The sequence below is a fragment of the Ambystoma mexicanum genome, chromosome 3q (genome assembly GCF_040938575.1).
Source record: "Ambystoma mexicanum isolate Mex_15411 chromosome 3q, UKY_AmexF1_1, whole genome shotgun sequence".
Classification (NCBI taxonomy): Eukaryota; Metazoa; Chordata; class Amphibia; order Caudata; family Ambystomatidae; genus Ambystoma; species Ambystoma mexicanum.
In genome coordinates this window covers 820909906-820929481 of record NC_090926.1, presented here as the reverse complement: position 1 = coordinate 820929481, position 19576 = coordinate 820909906, and positions in this window count along the sequence as shown.

Here is a 19576-nt window from a genome sequence, read left to right as displayed (position 1 = left end):
TAAACAAAATGGGATGTCCTTAGGATTTTATGCCCATCTGTATTGTTCGCAAGAGAGTTAAAACGGTTCTAAGAACAAACGCCTGTCCGTAATTGTTCATTTCACTTGTGACACACTTTTAATTAGTTTCAGGACCTCAACAGTGTCCGTAAAACACCAAAGCGAATGCGCAAAACAGTTTCAGAGCATTTGATGTCTTGTGGACACCCGCTCCCTTCGCGGACATGTTCGCGAAGCTATCATATGACCGCAACCACGCTGAGCGTGTGTTCTGACTACGAACACTGTTTGTGCCCCGAACAATTTAAAACTACCTTTTCTAGCAATCCACAATATATTTCAATAATAACTCACCATAGCAAAAGTCCCACATAGTAATCCTGAGTTTCTACATACTTTTTGGGACTTTTTAAACCTTTTTTTGGTGTTCGATCTGTCCGCGGACAGCGCGCATGTCCGCGAACCATGCACAAGCACCCCAATAAAAGGTCACACCCTAGAGCTCATTCTCATTGTGTTTCTGGCTATTTTACAGAACACAGTGCGTTTTCCAGCCAACTTTCCAGATTTTAATCGGAAACCTGATGGCATCCATGGCTGCAGTACTGCCACCTGGTGCTACATCTGCCTCAGCACCACCCCCACCCCCTCCACCACCACCACCACCCCAAGGGCCTGAAGAGGGGAACAGGAGTGAGGATGCAGAGGAGCATGAAGAGGATGACGAGAATTAGGCAGAGGAACTCCCTACTACCAGCACTCGGCGTGAGTCTTGGGTGTGGTGGTTATTTACCATTCATGGTAATGTTCCTAAGGTGCATGCAAACTGAGTCACCTGCAAAGAGTGCAAAATGGTACTCAGTCGAGGGAGGCCGGTTTCATACAGCTTTGGGACAACTACCATGAAGCAACACCTAAAGTCATTCCACACTGGGGCCATTCGGAAGGTTGTACCTTGCGAGGAGCGCAGTAGGTTGACTTCCTCTACTTCATCCTCCATTTCTGATCCTGTCACCAAGAGGAACACTCCTGGGGGACAGCGTATTCCTCAAACTGCCTCACAGGCCATACGCAATACTGATGACTCTTACCTTTCGAGGTTCACAGCTGTGTGTATGTACTGCAAAGCAGTACTCTGCAGGGGGGAGAGACTTCGAAGTGCTTTTGAGGCTCTGGTCTCAGAGCACGAGAAGATCTGCTCACTACCCAAGTAAAACTCACTCTACATCTTCCTCTCTCCACCTGCCCTTTCTTATCCCCATGGTTGGTGTCCCCCCTTACCCTCCTTTTCCCTCCTCTCCTAGTGTGTCGTGTATAAAAAACCAAAACAAATATAAAACTACAAAAGTAAAAAAAGGCTCTTTTCAGAGCCGCCTTTCACAGTTTAAAAATAGAAGTGAAAATAAATGAAGCAGGGCCCTGTGTATTTTTTAGAAGTCCGTGGACAGTCCGCAAACATCTAAAATTTTGTGGTGCTGCCCTATCATATCCATTGCAGTTTTGTCTGAGAGGAAGTGGAGGCTCTGAAAAGAGCATTTTGGTGGTGTTTGTTTGTGTTTGAAAAATTTGAAATGCTCAACACCTACTACAAAATGGATGCTGTAATTCCAAAAAAGGTCGCAATGCATTTTGTACATGTCTCAGAAAAATCTGATTGCCAGCATAAGTAAGATGGACTCTATCTCTGCAAAAAATGTATGTGCTACGAAACATAATATTTTCATTGTGAAAAGAGGACATGCCAAAATCTCTTAGAAAGGCACAAACAGCCTTATTGACCTTGAGCCTTGCTTTCTCCATTTGTGGACCAAATGAAGAAGAACAAAGCCATATTTGTCTCTGCACAATCCGTGAAAAAATTACTTGAGAATTTGGAAACATGTCCATGACCTTCCCAAGTCCTTCTTTCATTGCACATCGCAAAGAAATTCCAGACACATGTCCTAAACTGTTCCCTCCACAATGAATTACAATTATGTCTGGATGTTGCTCTGTCTCCAAAGTAGCACAGAGAGGTAGCAAGTCCAACCATTTCATTCCACGTACTTCATGCCAGTGCACTTCAACCAATGTATCCACGAGACTCCCAAAATCCAACAATCTGTTTTCTGAAACACACAGCCATAGCTATCTGTTCTTCTCTCGGCAAAAAGAGTATCTGAGAAACTCTCTCCTGGCACAACACACCCACTAAACTTTACTGACCAATCCCTTGGTCTGCTCATTCTCATTTGCATGCCTCCTCACCCCAAAATCCCCGGATGTAACACGCGATGTCCGCGGACAACCGCCATGTCTGCGGACATATCGTAACATGGACAGTCCTTCTACCATTTTCATTTCACTTTCTGTCCTATTCCCTCATTGGATATAGCTAAGAAGTCACATGACCAACCACCAATCACATCCAAGACCTCTACATCTAACTGCATCATCATAGATCAGCACTTCAAATGTACTGTTAATCTCTCTGAGTCCAAGTGTCATGTCATTGGAAAGCACCTTCTACAAGAAATACTGTACAAGTCTCCAAGATTTCTACTTGCAGCTGCATGCATATCCATATGCATGAACACAAACTACAGGTATGCATATTTTCTGTATAGTACATGTACAATTCTTATAGATTCATATAAACAGATTAACTGACTTTTACCTTGTATAATCTATAAAATGAACTTACTGTCATTTTTCCATCTCCTATAATCAACTGTCACTTCCAAACCTATCTGCTATTTAATTTCTTTTTACACACACATTTGCAAAACATTTTTAACTAACATATTTAAAGTACAATATAAATAGTTAACATACTCATGCGCATGTGTGCATCACAGTATGTTCAAATATCAAACCACAATACTTGTACAAAAACATGAAAATGTATTTATTTATTTATTTATTTATATTTATATAGCACGCAAGCAGCCCATGGGCATTGAGGCGCTGTTACTTGCAAGAGCTTAGTTACAGGAATAGTGGCATTCAGTGGTACATTATGAATTCCACAAGACATAGAACTGATATTTTGATTGGTACAGTTAGTCATTACAATACAGCTTATGCATTAAGAACATATGATATGTATTCAACTGGTGTGACGCATCTTATGTGAATAAGATAGTTTTCATGGTTTTACTGAAGGTGCTGAGGGTCAATGTCAATTAAAAAAATCAATGTTTAAATTAAAAACAGTGCTATATACAAACAAAATTACTAATTTGTTTCCTTTACAATTGCAGTGAAGACCATTCCCCTGAAAAGAAGCAGCCGAATTTGAAGTACAAAGAACAACTAAGAAGAAACCTGCTTATTCCAGAAAAAAAGTAAGTTGAATACCACCATAATATTTGTACTATTACTCAAACACACTGTAAGTTTAATTCATTCCATTTCTGCCACTAAAAATAGAGATTGTGCACCATTCCTATTTTTCGGCACACAAATGACCCAACTCAGCCCCTAGAATTTTGATATTATACAACAAACAACTGTTTAATTGTATATCATTAGATTCATAATTGTACTTCTCCACACCACTAGCTTACTTTCTACTGTCATCTGAATCCCAGTTTAGTAGCACATAAATTCAAGAATACACATCCCAACGAGTTGTAGTTGCCCAATGCATAATCACACACCATCACATACATCTTTATCATCTTACTCAGACACTTATGCACACAGCACACACACTTTGCCGAGCACCCCAACCCATACCTTCTTTATTTTTTTCAACAGACCCTAAAGAATGCCTACCAAAATCAAGTCCGTAGAAAGCAACACAGAAAGCAACGCCGAAGCAGAGCAAATGAAAATAGAAGTGTCCGAAATAAGCATCCATCTCTAGCAGAATTTGTAAAAAAAGTTCAAACAAAACAGCTAATACAGTCATTTAGCGACACAAAACAAGTTTCAAGTACAGAAACTTTGCCTCCTCTATCAAAATGTAAAACAAACCAGAAAACAATGAACACAAATTCAGCTACCACTAGAGATAAAACTGCTCCTATAAATATTGATGTAGTGCAAAGTATTTTAGCAAAAATGTTCCGTCACATAGTCCTTCAACATCTTATAAAAACAGGAGAGAAATCAGGCACAACCCTTAAAACCTATCGTAGGAAATTAATCTTAGAAGCGTTGATAGACAGTGCAATCCTTCTCAAAAGAAAATTATTTATTGTAATGTTAAACAAAATGAAACTACTAACAAAACTAATGACTAAATTACAAAAAAGACTTCTCAATAAACGTAATGACAACAGAAATAACTTCTTAAGTATATGTGGAGGTGAGTGGAGTCACACTACAAGCACAGAACCATATTTTAATGAAGAAGCATACTAACAAAAGCAAACAAATACAATTGCCATACATAGCAGTGGACAAGGTTATGAAAAGGTTAAAAATACCATAATGGAACAAGAAATACTGCTTACAAAAATATCCCCAGAAAACTTAGAATTACCTCTCAATTGAACTGAATCAGAACGTCTAGTATACAAATGGCCATGCACGTCAATGTGTAACATTCCCAAAAAATCTTTCAAGTCTTTACGCCTATTCCTCAATCAATATGTGAAAGGCAAAGACAAAATCAAAATTAAACTACAGCAAAATATGGATACCTGTCCAGTGCGCAAGTACACAGGACTACAAGGACATTCATTGGCCTGCATTTCGGGACCTACTTGCAAAACCACCTTCCATTATATCAAAATGATATGAACACATCATTCAACTATAAGAAATCTAGTCTATAAACTGTATTATGCTAAAAGTCCTTCTTTAGCACTAGCCAATTTAAATAACATACTTCTACATGGTACAGCAAAAGACCTACTTGAAGAAATCAACTATATCCAGAAAAAATATTTTGGAAGTGAAAACCACTTACATAATGAAATAGCTTTAAAGCAAATTAGCAACATTTCTATGCATGGCAACCTTCTACTACACACATACAAAAAAGAAATACTGAAATTTAAAAGTGCATCTGCTGAAGTACCAAACCATGTGTGTGTATGTTGCCGTAGAACTTTTTATAAAAGTAACACACAAACTGTAGACATATAAAATAGAAGACAATGAAGATTCTAAATGGTTTGAATTAGCTCTCTACCTTATAGCAGAAAACAAACACGAAATAACTGACCCCTTAATACTTTGCAGTTACTGCACTACAAAACTTGACAACAACCAAACTCCTTCACATGCTATCAAATATAATTTGGAATTATTTCCACTACCAAAACCCCTACAACAACTCAATTTATATGAGAGCATCATAATTCAAACACTGCACCCCTTTCAAGCAATAATACACCTTCAACCAAATACAGCAAAATTAACTCCCTCTGAATTAGTGAAAGGTATTTGTGGAAAAGTAGCGTATTTACCATTAGATCTAAAACAAAATGTGCACAATCTAGGAGTGCAACGTCCCATGGAGCAATCTTTAATTATCTTAGTAAATGGTGTACCTACAAAAGACAAAGAAAATTGGCAACAACTGGTAGATTTACATAGTTAGACAAGCCTTGCAATATCTAAAAGACAATAATGAATACAACAAAGAAATTAATATTGAAGAAAACTTGAAGGATACCACTTAATTAATTCAAGCGAGACAATAAGCTGGTCAATTTGAGATCCTAGATCCTGCTACAATATCCAATACTTTAGACCATTATACAGTTCATCGATTACACTCTAATGACACCGTAGAAGATGCACTAGAAATGTACCAAATGTGTCAAACAAAAGGATCACCAATCAGCATATGAGAAAAAAAGTATAGAAGCAAGTGCTTTTCCTCTACTCTTTCCTACTGGCATACTGATGTATTCTGAAGATCCCAGATTTAGACAAAAAGTGGAATACATATTCCACCTACTCTTTGAAAGAGTATTTTGAAAGAGTTATTTGTATTTTGAAAGAGTTATATGTAATAATACTGTTCCTCCCCTAGGCAAAGTGCAACACTTCTTTTGGAGAAAAGAATATCAAGCCAGAGGAGCACCACATATCCACATGCTTTTATGGATTAAAGATGCTCCTAAATTTGGTCAAGACAATGACGCCACTGTGTTACAGTTAATTGAAAAATATGTCACTTGTGAAATTCCATCAGAAGCAACAAATATTGATCTTCATGCACAAATGTTACAATTTCAAAGACACAAATGTGGCAAATATTGTCGTCGCAAATACAAAAACAAAGGGAAATACTACACCAAATGCTGCTTTGGTTTTCCTAGACCGGTTACAAAAACAGGTCAAGTGAACAACTTCATGTCTTCAGTTAGACATAGTGTTAAAGGTAAATCACGTAAAAATGCATATTACATAAAAAGAACAGAAGAAGAAAAATATATCAATGATTACAATGCAATCATTGCCCACTTATGGAATGCAAACATAGATGTGCAGTACATTGCAGACAATTCTAATGCAGTTGCACGATATGTTACAGCATACTTAACCAAATCAGAAAAAAACAGAGCTCCAAGACCTCTGGAATGACCTGTCATCAGAGAAAACACTGTCTCAGAAATTTTACAGCTTGGGCATAAAAATGCTCTCCCATAGAGAATGTGGCTCCTATGAAGCAGCAGATCGTTTAACTGGTACTGCTTTGTATGGAAAATCTGAAAATATAGTATGGCTAAGTCTTGGTCCTGCTAAATCCAGAAAAAGAGTTCTCAAATCATACAAAGATATAGAAACAATAGCTAAACATGATCCCAACAGCCAAGATATTTTAAAAAACAATTTACTGGACACATACTACCCAAACAGAAGTACCACTTTGGAAACCATGTGTCTATCCCACATAGCCCAAAACTTCACATACAAAAATAATACAAAACCTGATGAAAAAAAAGGTAAATACAGAGTGACAGATTGTGAAGGCAGCTTAGTAAAACTCACCATACCAAACTTAACTAATCATATCAAATTGTCATTAAAAACTCCCCAACATAAAGAACTATATTACATGCCCCTGCTACGACTCTTTAAACCATGGAGAAAATAAGAAGACATACTAGATAACTATGACTCCTATGAAGACGCTTTCAAAGCAAATAAAAGCACTATAACTGATGTAAACTTTACACAGTACAAAACAATGTTGCACAATGAACAGCAACATGAAGAAGAACTCCAGGCCCAAATAGATAAGGACACTCCTGACAGTAGTCAACTTTCTGTAACAGGAAGCCAAGAACCACTGGGAGAGCCACTAATAACAAATGAGGCAGAATTAGCTATGACAGAAGTAGAAAACACCATGTGTCAGTATGAAGGTAAAGAAGACTTAACTATACTACAATCAAAACTAAACAATGAGCAACGTAGCATTTTTAAAGAAGTAACAAACGAAATTGCACATGGTGTACAACATGAAAACAAGAATGCACCTGCCAAAATTAAAAACCTATTCTACTGTACGTCAGTGGTGAAGCTGGTTCTGGCAAAACATTCTTAATCAAAATCATCAGTAAATTCCTTCAACAATTGACAAACAACAAACTGTCAGCTGTTGTCACTGGCCCCACAGGTTTAGCTGCCTACAACATAGGCGGTGTCACTTTACACCAATTACTACTCCTGCCAGTAGAACACCAAAACAAATTAGACTATTGCAAACTTTCTACAGAAGCTGCAATGGAACTACGCAGAGTATTAAAACAAATGAAAATGCTACTAATATACTAATAGGTGAAGTGAGCATGGTCCTAATGTTGGCCTTGATTCACCTCAGATTACAAGAAGTACTCAAAACAAACTACGAAGAGCTCTTACACATTATTGTTTTCGGATATCTTCTTCAATTGACACCAGTGAAAGGTGAGCCTATTTTTAAAACCTTAGGACACAAACTCTGCCGTAAAACTGTTGGCAGCATTGGAAATGTCAACCTTTGGCATAATTTCCAATACAGAGAATTAACAGAAAACATATAGAAATCTGCAGATCTCACTTATGCCAACATCTTAAAAAGTATTAGAGTTGGTATGTTATCTTAAGAAGCACAAGCAATATTGAAAACCCGGCACATTCATGAACTTTATGGCGATAATGCCTGTGCTACTGATGTTATGGAACAATTATCCCACAAAAATGTCAATTGTATGGCCTAAATGCCAACTCTTGCAAGCTGTTTCAAATTCAAGGAAACAATGTTAAAAAAAGTAATACAACCAATAATTGAAATTAGCGCCACAGGCAAACTAGACATACATGGTATGACACTCCCCATGTGTGAACAAGCCACAACGAGACTAAATAGTTTAGAAAATTCAATCTCCAACACAGCTGGATTGGAAAAAAATATTAAAATTATCCTTAAATTGCAGAGTAATGCTTAAACGTAACCTTGACGTGAATCAAGGACTAGTTAATGGAGCACTGGGGACAGTTGTTGGCTTTCAAACATACCCACGTGACAACAACATTCAGTTTGTCAATATTCTCTTTGACAAACTTTCAGAAGTGAAAAGGATAGGACGCTCAACAGCTCGATTCCTTCTCTTCAAAGACATGCATGTACGCAGAGAACAATTTTCTCTAACTCTTGCATACGCAGTCACAATTCATAAATCACAAGGTCTTACCCTAGACAAAGCATTGATAGACATTGGTAACACAGTCTTTAAAGAAGGCATGAGCTACGTAGCACTATCACGCTTACGTACAATTGACGGTCTATTTCTAATCAACTTTGATGCAAGTAATTAAAACGCTGATATTCCTTGCATTTCAGAATACAATAGACTTTGTTCACTATACACCCCCATCTAAAACATATCCTATTCCACAAAAAGTAAAATGTTCTAAAAGAAAACTAAATCAAACAGAAATGCAACATGATGTCACTGCAAATCCTATAAAGAGATTAAAAGAAACTAATACTTCATCAAGTACCCCAATCAAAGAAGAACCTATTTGGGAAAGTAAACCAGGTACGTCTTCAAAGAAGGAAGACAAACTCCAAAAAAAGCACTCAGATACAGAACTACCTGGTCCATTTAAACTTTCAAATGTGATTGGTGTAAATTGCTACGCAAATGTAGCAATGAATATTCTATTTCAATTAATACCAATAGCTGACAACATTTACTTACACAGTACACACCAATTGTGTTTGCAAATGTTAGTACTTCATAGAAATGCAACAAACAATCCTGACAACACGTATAGTGTTTATGGAATAAGACAACAATTAGACTACTGTGCTGGAATGGTGAAATTCACTATAAACTCACAGGAAGATCCACAAGAATTTCTAATGTACTTACTACAAGTACTGGAAAACAAAAACATACCTATTAATGAAATCTTCCAGATTTCATACATGTGGAAACATACATGCACTCTGTACAACAATGTGACACAAGAACAAATCCCCAATGAGCGCTTTGTGTATGTATCAATACCTAATTGTGAATACGTTCCATTTCAGCAACTTGTACAAAATGCAAACCATGGTAGATTATGTACTACCTGCAATTCGGATAATCGCTCCACCTTACTAATACAAACACATAGTAATTACGTAATACTAATGCTTCTACGTTACAATGCAGATGGTACCAAACACAAATGCAAGCTGACTGGATTCACACATGGTCAAGTTTCACTTGGTAAGAAAACCTTCACAACAATAGGTATAATCTACCACACAGGAGCCACAACCAATGCAGGTCACTATACTGCAAATATAAAAAAAAATGTGGATGGTTCGAATGTAATGATAGTACCATTACTCTAAAGCAGAGATTACCTGCAAATCTTACAAACGCTTATTTGATGTTCTTAAAACCAACATTTATTAACTAAACTGTACTTAAACATTAACTAAACTTCTATTAAAAAACAATAAACTGTTACAATATGCCAACAGCTATATAACTGCCCCAAGATTCTACAACAACTAAACAGATAAATAAATACCACTAAATTATATCAAACAATAAACAGTTAGAATACGCCTTCTGGTATCTAACTACCCCAAGATTTTCAATAATCAAACAGATAAATCAATACTACTTCATTATAACAAAAAATAGACTGTTAGAATATGTCAACAGGTATCTAACTGCTCCAAAAATCTGCAACAAGCCAATATATAGAGCATTAGCCAGAAACAACAAGTGAACACTGAAAACAAACAAATGGACTGTAGTTTAACAAAAAAAGTTTTTCTCCCACAGACCCAATGATTTTAGCAACAAACACAGAAACTGAGCAAATTGCACAGTACACTGGTTTGTAATCTACTAAATATGAGGGTAAAAAAAAATGTTGATTATTCAATGTTATAAATCGTTACAAAATACCAATACTAACATGATCTTTTCTTTTATCACAGAAATAAACAAGAAATACATGTACTCCAGTTACTAAACCAAACAGTAAGTATATTATACAACCATCACAGCAAATCACACCCATAGTGACTTTGGTGCTTATAAATTTGGTCTTGCCCATGCACCCAAGACTATAGGCCCTGCCCCCAACCACCACAGCATATCACAGCAACAGAGTCATACATTTTAACTATGCCATATTGGCACTTTTAATGTCTGTGGACATGATGAGTGTTCTTAGAACAGTTTCAACTTGCCTACGAACAGTACGGACAGGCAGAGCGTCCTCAGGACACCCCCATTTCGTCCGTTGACGAACATTTCAGGACACTGCAGGTGTTATTAGAACAGTTTCAACTTGCCTGTGAACAAAACGGACAGGCATACCGTCCTCAAGACACACCCATTTCGTTTATTTTCAAACATTTCAGGACACTGCGAGTGTTCTTAAAACAGTTTCAACTTGCTTGCGAACAATACATACAGGCATAGTGTCCTCAGAACACCTCCATTTTGTTTATTTACAAACATCCCAGGACACTTCATGTGTTCTTAGAACAATTTGATCTTGCTTGTGAACAGTACGGACAGGCATACCGTCCTCAGGACACCCCCATTTTGTTTATTGACAAACATCCCAGGACACATGATGTATTCTTAGAACAGATTCAACTTGCCTGTGAACAAAACGGACAGGTTTACCGTCCTCAGAACACACCCATTTTGTTTATTTTCGAACATTTCAGGACACCGCGAGTGTTCTTAGAACACTTTCAGCTTGCTTGCGAACAGTACGGAAAGGCATACCGTCCTCAGGACACCCCCATTTTGTTTATTTACGAACATCCCAGGACACATAATGTGTTCTAAGAACACTTTCATCTTGCCAGCGAGCAATACGGACAGCATCCTCAGGACACCCCCATTTCGTTCGTTGACGAGCATTTCAGGACACTGCATGTGTTATTAGAACATTTTCAACTTGCCTGCAAACAAAACGGACAGGCATACCATCCTCAGGACACACCCATTTTGTTTATTTTCGAACATTTCAGGACACAGCGAGTGTTCTTAGAACAGTTTCAACTTGCTTGCGAACAATACGTACAGGCGTAGAGTCCTCAGAACACCCCCATTTCCTTTATTTACAAACATCCAAGGACACTTCATGTGTTCTTAGAACTATTTGAACTTGCTTGCGAACAGTACGGACAGGCACACCGTCCTCAGGACACCCCCATTTTGTTTATTGACAAAAATCCCAGGACACATGATGTGTCCTTAAAACAGATTCAACTTGCCTGCGAACAAAACGGACAGGTTTACCGTCCTCAGAACACACCCATTTAGTTTATTTTCGAACATTTCAGGACACCGCAAGTGTTCTTAAAACACTTTCAGGTTGCTTGCGAACAATACGTACAGGTGTAGTGTCCTTAGAACACCCTCATTTCGTTTAATTACAAACATCCCAGGACACTTCATGTGTTCTTAGAACAATTTGAACTTGCTTGCAAACAGTACGGACAGGCATACCGTCCTCAGGACACCCCCATTTTGTTTATTGACAAACATCCCAGGACACATGATGTGTTCTTAGAACAATTTGAACTTGCTTGCAAACAAAATGGACAGGCTTACCGTCCTCAGAACACACCCATTTTGTTTATTTTCAAACATTTCAGGATACAGCGAGTGTTCTTAGAACACTTTCAACTTGCTTGTGAACAATACGTACAGGCGTAGTGTCCTCAGAACACCCCCATTTCGTTTATTTAGAACATTTCAAAACATCTGCGTTGTCCACTGACAAGGCGAACACAACAGGGGGTCTGCCACCTAAATAAATACAAAATTTAACCCATCTCTTACTCCCCCACCCTCCCCAAACACCTTTAGACACCAACACACTCTACTAAATAGCAATTTTTCCACCAAGTTTCACCAAGGTGGCAGGCGTTCCTGAAAATCAGACGCGCTTCACGCTCTTCACCGCCCAATCAGCGAACATGTTGCATGTCCGCAGACATGACGCAAGCCGGTTGGCCAATCAGGACACTGTCCCCGGAGCGAACAGGGAAGTGTGTCCGTGGACCGAACATAGATATCACTAATTTTTTGTGACATACTTTTTGGTCATTTTTTTAAAAACTACTGGATGTATTTTCACCAAATTTGCAAAAGCACGCTTTCGGGACCAAGCCGCTGCTCCTGGTCCAAATTTGGTGAAAATCCGTCCAGCGGTTTGGCCTGTAGGCGTGAGCAAGGTTTTTTCCCCATTCAGTCTATGGGAAAAAAATAAGTTTTGGGACCCCCCCTTTAACTTTGCCCCCCCTGGACCAAACCTCACCAAACTTTGCAAAAAAATTCAGACTGACCCATATACTATAAAGTTTGGTGAGGATTCGTCCAGGGAGAGCGAAGTTATAAGACGCCCAAAAAGGGCTCTTCCTATGGAAACAGCAACTTAACCATAACTACACAGCCACTACCGTACTATATATATATATAATGGCAGTTACTAGTACATTCTGAAGTTTTGCCACATAACATATGTTTGCCAAAAAGTTGACTTGAAAACAAAAGGGGTTTTCAAAGGGAAGTTGCCATATGTCTGTTCCAAAATCTTAAACCAATCCTTGGAGAGGGTCTGGAGTTGGGAGGAAAGAGAGGGGTAAATGTCCCATCCTGGGTGTGAGAACTCTTCCAGGAAGCTGCCCAAGATTGTAAACTTAATGGTGTAATAACTGCTATGTAAGGTGGATGCACTATGAAAAAAGGAGGGAGCTCCTAAAATTACAACTGGGAGAGAGCTGCTGAAAATTGCTGAAAATTGCAATCTGAGAGCTGCTAGGAAACACCAAAAGGAGATTTTGCTGAAACTGCATATGGCTAGAGCTGTCTATTGCTGCTGTCTATTACTGGGAAGGCGTAAATGATGACTGGACTCTATGGTGAAGAGCTGGGGACCATCCATGAAAGTGAAGTGACCAGACCCCTGCCCTATACTTCAAGAGGGTCCTGAAATGCAGTCAGCTTTTCTGTCGGGGCTCAACTCAGAACTCATCAATACAAATTTAAAAAGTAGTCAGAAAAGGAGTGTACGCAAGCAAGAAGTAATGCAGGTTTATTCAGGGCCCAGACACAGCTGGGACAGCTATATTCAAAAAGAGCACGGAGCAGAACTGCATGAAAAGGCGCTGTCAAAGAACCACCCCTAAATCTAAGCCTTTCATAATAGTCGAGCTAGCTAACATTAGCAACTTTCAACATGAAAAGATCTCCCCACACCGAGCTAATTGGTGCTTGCACATCATACCCTTATAGAAAAACATACATTATGTTCTGTAATTGAATCCACAAACCTTCCCACACTGCTCACAATTAAAATATGTGATGTCACAATCCAACCCCCATTTCTCACATCATAATGACAATTCATTGGAACATTTTGAGATGACCAACAGAACGTTATTCTAATGCCCCAGTCATCTCATCTAAGTTCTTGTGAGAAGCACAACACTGCCAGAGCCTTGAACCTGTTACGCTCACTAGGTTCCCACAGGGGCGCAGATCGAACCTGGAAAGCTGTGGCCTCCACCAGCGTGAAGCGTAGGGCAAATATGACCGTCTGGACGGACCCCCTTAGTCTTGTAAGCTTGACTCGTAGAAATATTCTCCTGTAGATGGAGAAAGGTATTTAGCCCCGTGGGTGTGAATGCAGACCCCCCTCCCTGCTCCCGCTCTCCCCACTTGCCACCTCCGATATTCCCAGTCAGTGTCCTCACCTTATGTTTTTGATTGGTGAGCTCTCCATCCTGCGTGGCATGCAGGGGCGCGTAGATACCAGTTACTTCACTGCTTTTAGGTGCTGGAGTTCTGGATGATTATTGAGTCCGGAGTTTGCCAAGTTTAAAGAGTTAAAATGACCAATGTTCACTCTTGCACTTCCCTGTTGATTTGCGGCAACAAATTCTGTCTGGAGGTTGCTAGCGGCGTTCAGGTAAGAGTCTGTATTACCCAAACTATCCTGTAAAGTTGCGTGAGTTTAGCTCATTGTCTTTTCCTTTTTTCCTAGATGCAGCGTAAGAAGATGCAGCATATTGAAGGATAAAGCCTCCGGTGATAATCTGGTAAGTCATGTAATATAAGTGATTGTCTTTTTAGTCTCTTTAGGCTCACCTTGCTATATCTTGTCTTTTCCCCAGATGTTGAAAATCACCGAAAAAAGTGACGGAGGCAGCGCCGAGTCGGAGATGCTATGGGCTGGTGAAAATGGAGCGGCGCTGCAGCTGGGATGCGACGCGTGCCGGAAGAATGTCCCTTCAGGCTCGGAGTGATGCAAGATCCGAAATCAGGTAAGGAATCAGATTAAAGTCCGTAATCTAACCTCTTCCCCTAATTTCCTTTCTCTCCTAGGGGCTCCGTGTTCGAGGCGGGTGTGGCAGAAGACTGGATGCAGGTTTGCAGGCATGGTGAGCGTTATGCTGCTAAATGCAGAATAACGCGAAGCGTGTGTTGAAGATCGGGCGTGGCTTAAATAGCTTCAAAAGTGGTCCCAGGTAAGAAGTCCCTACAACCACACCTGAGTGAAAAGTAGTCCTTGTGGAAAAATAGTAACTTTCAGGTCTCACGTTGGCCTGGATGCATGTGCTGCATGGTCTGCCTGAGGTAAGTGATGACTATGAGCCTGGCGCCTTAGGCGCCAGGACTGATTCCTACTATGAGCCTGGTGTCTAAGGCGCCAGGACTAACTCAGATAGCCCCTAGCCGGGGCTTCTGAGGTTTAAACAAATGTCCGGATGCCTGCTTCCGGGGCGGATGGGCTTGGTCCAGCTGCCCGAGGGCAGGCATCATGACAGAACCATGGATGTACTGCTATACAAGTTTTGCATATTAAGAACGCTTCAACCTTCTTCCCAGGCAAAATGTGCTAAGGGCCAATTTGAAACCCCTGTGGTTCTGTTGACTAAAAAATAATTTGTTTCGAATGATTAAATGGTTATGCTCTTCATGCTTGTAAGCGGGAACCATGGGTTCTAATCTGTGACCTCAAAACATGACAACTGTTATTTTGCTTCTTACCATGCCAGCCCGGGATCATGCGACCTGCAATGTGTTACTCGTCACTGCAGCTTCGTTGCAAATTAACCAAAAGCTAATACACTTTGGCTGCAAAGGCATGCTACAAGGCCTATTTATCGCTCTTTAGCCTACGTCTAGGTTTGGTTATACTTACCTGTGCCCCCACATTTGTATTATATGTAAATTACTTTTGTTTTGTATTTAACTCATGTAACGATTAAAAGGAGCCCCCTCCCCTTTTATAGTGCTACTCTTGCAATTGATACGTGAGCACCTTTTCATCGCGCCGAACCTGCATTTTTATGACACTTTCCTGAACCTTAAATAGAGGCTTTCTATGGGGTCTGAAATCCAAAATTCTCAAATCATCACAATGTATTTTCTGTCCAGCTTCCACAACACATACATTTAAGTGGAGGGGTTTTGGGACTGAAATCCAAAATTCTCAAATCATCCCGATTTATTTTCTGTCCATCTTCCCCTACACAGACCGAAGTAGGGGGGTCTGAATAACAAACTGCTAAATCACCCTGTGTTTATTGACTGCTAGCATTTTAGGAGTGCGGGAAAATATAAATTGCACAGCACTACATTTGTAATTGATTTTGTTCACTGACTAGCGCTAATTATTTCTTGAATTGAAATTGAGATAAAGTACTGTGATTTGTGTTTTCCCCAATTAATTTGTGTGATTTATTTGTGTAACAAGAAGCTAATTGTGAGCCACAAAGAAGGTGGTGTGTGTAGTGTAGTGTGATTTCTATTACCTATAATTTAAATAAATAGAATTATATTTCCCGAACACTGGCCTGGTTCTTGGCTCATTGATAGCTCATTGTGATGGATCCAAGGGGCATGATATGGGGCTGAAATAGGGCTGAATAATAGAACTGACATTAACCGTTTATTGTGTGACACTTTGCTTGGGAGGGAAGGAACTCCCTGTGTTGAGGGTGGCCTCTCAATAAACTGTTACTCCAGTGCACTCTTAGGATTGTGAGAGGGCAAAACTCTCTTCTGCCTTGTTTGCCTTCTTTCATCAATTCCCTGACAGAGGACTTTGGTATACACTATATCACCAACCAAGGTCCGGACACATTATTCTTGTCCTTGTGGAAGTCCAGAATTAAATCAAAGCATGGGGCATGGCCCTCTCCTTTTAAAGGCAGAATGGCTCAGGGGATTAATTCAAAGCAAACCTGCTATACGGGGTCTAATCCTCCCTTTCAAAACTTGAATTTCCAGCATACATTTATGTAATACAAATCAAAAAGGCTAGGGATTTTACACCATAGCAGATGGCAATCCGTCACACACACCCTCTGCAGCTTCCTCCACTCAACAGGGTTTCTCTTTCATTCCACCTTACTAGACTCCCTGCAATTTCTCTTTCACTCCAACTCCTCCCCATTTTATTTGTGTCTCAACCTTCCTCCACTCTCTTTAGGTTTTCTCTTTCACTACACCTTCGTCTACTCACCATGATTTCTCATTCACTCTACGTTCTTCAACTCTCTCGGATTTCAAGTCTGCTACCTTCTCACTCATCTGTTGGTTATCTCCCTCTCTCAGCAGTCCTTTCTTCCTAATCCAAAACCTCTCTAATCTGCTCACCAGTTTTGCATTCCAAATCTTCCTTATAATGTTGTAATAGGAGCCAGCCTTTACATGGGACTTGAACGCAATGTCTTCTCCCTGAGTGGTTGGAAGGCCAGATGTCCTATCTGAGCATGTTGAGTGGGAAAACTGATTTGTAATTCTGAGTTCATGATAGCAGTCAATACGTAGGTTACCCATCCTTTTGCATTGCTAATCTTTGCAGAGCTGCCATCTGCTGCGTTGGTGAGTCTGTCTTGACTATCCCCCACTGGCTGTGTAAGTTCCCGTTCTTGGAGTCTGGTCTGGTAGGTTCCTGTGCTTAGCAGGTTAGTTTGTGTTGTATAAACTCCTTGTACTGCAGTGGAGTTTGACAAAATATGTCTCCTATATTATGTGTTGTATCAGTGCTTCTATTGATTTTAATTGGGTTTTAGCTGCAGGGCACTCTGTTTCTACTTGGGTTGCAAATGTAAGTAAAAGGTGGGTTTCTATTCCATCAAGTCTCCTTGCTTTGTGGGGAAAAGAGGTGTCCTATCTGTTTGCCTGGTTGTTGCAAAAGGAGGAGTTTCTCTTCTCCCTGACACCCTTGGTGTTAAATGGGAGAGCGATGTGGGTCTACCATGACTGGTTTCTTCTGTGTGGGAAAGACGTTTTCTTATTGTATGTCGAAGATGGATCATGGGATGGCAATCACCCCATCCTATCCACCATATAAATGCACATGAATTTATGTCAGTGTGCCATTTTCATGCTGATGCAAGTGCTGTGAATTGGTAGGCAGCCCACCTCCTTTTTACACAAGAAATAAACAGATTAATTTTATAGCAATACATAGTAAAGGCTGCCTGCCACTTAACCTACTTTTTGCACCTACCCTTTTAATTTAAACTACAAATGACTAACATTTTACAAAAGAGGCCTGTTTGCGCCTAGGTGTAAAAGTAATAGGCCCCCTATTGTGCAATCTAAGCAACACATTAAAATGAACTCATTAATGTGTTGATTGTGAAAAAAGGGCATGTAAATCACATTCGACGCATCTTCATTCTGATTAAGTTAATATTTTGTTTTTACCTTATTTAAAAATACTACAGAGCAAAGTCACTTTGCACTCACATGCCTTCTCTCCAGGTTTTCTCTTAACGCTACACCTTCTACCAGTCTGCTGCCTCCTTGCTCATCTGGTTTTCACCTCCCCCACCATAGTGTCCAGGTCTCCTCATCAAGTAAATCTTTATTCTCACAGCTCACTCGTTTGATAAATATGATTAAATAGTTGCATATGTTCAAACACCTTTCCTTAGTTTATACACAGTTCTGATGCTGTTAAAATAAAGTATGTGACACTTTGCTACCATCCTGTGAAAATGAATATAAAGTGTAATGAAGTCTGCTACCCGGTTCTGCTTAAGCCTGGTTTTGAGGACTTTACCCCAAAGGCGGGTTGCTCCCCCGAGACAGTCGATGCAGAATCTGGGGGCAGTATGGATAGGATCCCCTGGTCAACCTACCTTGGTCCTGCCACATGTCAGGGAACAATTCCAACAGCTCATCAAAAGCCAGTCTTAGGGGACAAGCACACCAGCCCAGTTGTATAGAGCAGTAATGGAAGAGCAGACCCTGCTCAAACTCTTTGTAAGACATTGCAGGACAATATTGGTGTAATGCTGGAAATGCTGTTGGAGGGGCACAGCCTCCTCATCCTTGTACTTCCACTTCTCTGTTAGTGTTTTCTGTGTGTTTTCCTATACAGGAGTCCATTTTGGATCCCTGGCAGTGCAGCTCTTCATTCTTACTTTTTGGTGAAAAGTACCCATGGTAAACCCTTAGGGCAACTAGGGGTAGGGCTTCACCCATGTACCCCTAGTTTATGTTTGTTGGCACATGTATGTTGCCCACAGTGCAGGGTATGGGTTGGTGGCAGCTACATACTGATGTGAAAGTGGCTCTATTTTTGGGATATCCAGGCCCTGCTGTTGGAATCAATGGATTCCTAGACAAAGGCAAGATAGCCACTGGTGGCCTCTTGTTTTCCTTTGCCTTACTCCCTTGTTTCTCAACGTCTTGAGAAGCCCAGGCTCTGTTCCCTTCCCCTGAATGGTTATTGGGTGGAAGGACCACATAGGGCTCTTGGACTGCCTCCTGCCATACTGTTCGGAGCCTTCCCAGGTACTGCTTGTTGTGGGTAGACTCTTGGGGTAGAGCCTGCCTGAATGAATAATTGAGTAGTCAATATGCATCCTGTGCTGTGGGTGTCTGGGTTTGGGTGTGTGACACAATGCCTGAGCCAGCCCTGACTGAAACTCAAATGAATGATATGATATGATAGGTTATTTATAACACGCTTAATACCCAGAGGTTTCTAAGCACAAACCCGGGGATCAAACCTGTGTTGCTCCGTGTTGTCCTGCTTCCAAGTCGAGCATGTTGCCCCTGAGCTATTCTCCCGAGACAAATGCATTATAGTGCACTGAACGGCTGGGGTTCAGCCACCAATCCACATCCTATATTGT